We start from the raw sequence: 1,601 nt of genomic DNA, 5'->3' as shown, positions 1-1,601 counted from the left end.
GATCTGAAGTCTCTTTATATAGACCTTAGTGGTCCCTAATACTGTATCTGAAGTCTCTTTATATAGACCTTAGTGGTGTGTGTGTGTGTGTGTGTATGTGCGTTGTGTGTGTGTGTGTGTGTGTGTTGAACTCTATTTTTAGCCCGGAACATATTCGGATTGATTCTTCGTTATATTTATGTTTCAGTCCCGAGTCTTTACATCATCTCGCTGCGTCATCTATCCCATCAACGTCTATGTGTGTCCTATCTATGTCTAAGTGTGTCCTGTCTATACTATTTATGTCTACGTGTGTCCTATCTATCCTATCTATGTCTACGTGTGTCCTATCTATGTCTAAGTGTGTCCTGTCTATAATATTTATGTCTACGTGTGTCCTATCTATCCTATCTATGTCTACGTGTGTCCTATCTATGTCTAAGTGTGTCCGGTCTATCCTATTTACGTGTACGTGTGTCCTATCTATCCTATCTATGTCTACGTGTGTCCTATCTATCCTATCTATGTCTACGTGTGTACTATCCATCCTATCTATGTCTATGTGTGTCCTATCTATGTCTACATGTCCTATCTATCCTATCTACATCTATATGTGTCCTTTCTATCCTATCTTTTTCTACGTGTGTCCTATCTATCCTATCTCCTTCTACCTGGGTCCTATCCGTCCTATCTCCGTCTACGTGTGTCCTATCTATCCTATCTCCGTCTATGTGTGTCCTATCTATGTCTATGTGTGTCCTATCTATGTCTACTTGTGCACTATCTATCCAATTTATGTCTACGTGTGTTGTATCTATCCTATCTACATCTATGTGTACTTTCTATCCTATCTATGTCTACGTGTGTCCTATCTATGTCTACGTGTGTCCTATCTATCCTATCTATGTTTTAGTGTGCCCTGTCTATCCTATCTCCGTCTACGTGTGTCCTATCTATGTCTATGCGTGTCCTTTCTATGTCTATGTGTGTCCTATCTATGTTTAAGTGTGTCCTATCTATGTCTACGTGTGTCCTATCTATGTCTACGTGTGTCCTATCTATGTCTACGTGTGTCCTATCTATGTCTACTTGTGTCCTATCTATCCAATCTATGTCTATGTGTGTCCTATCTATCCTAGTTATGTCTACGCGTGTCCTATCTATCCTATCTCCGTCTACGTGTGTCCTATCTCCGTCTACGTCTCTCCTATCTATCCTATCTATGTCTACGTGTGTCCTATCTATCCTATCTATATCTATGTCTACGTTTCATCCTCTCTGATCTGAAACGCTGCAGCTTTAAATAACTCGTCTCAAAGCTGAAAATAGACTCTTGTCTTTATTTATTTCATTTGTTTTCTTCTTTCTTTCTTTCTTTCTTTCTTCCGACGCCGTCTCTTTTGTTTCATTTTGGTTCCTTTGCTTTATGTCTCACATCTCGTTACATCACCTCTGGAGCTGCTGGGGGGTTAGTGCCTTGCTCAGGGACACACTGGCTGATGGATCTCAGTGGGAATCGAACCCTGGTCTTCATCACTAAAGACATAGAGTCAGAGAGAGAGAGAGACAGAGAGACAGAGAGAGAGAGAGAGAGAGAGAGAGAGAGAGAGAGAGAGAGAGAG

This window comes from Etheostoma cragini, chromosome 15 (assembly GCF_013103735.1).
Source record: "Etheostoma cragini isolate CJK2018 chromosome 15, CSU_Ecrag_1.0, whole genome shotgun sequence".
Lineage (NCBI taxonomy): Eukaryota > Metazoa > Chordata > Actinopteri > Perciformes > Percidae > Etheostoma > Etheostoma cragini.
This window is presented reverse-complemented; position numbering follows the sequence as displayed.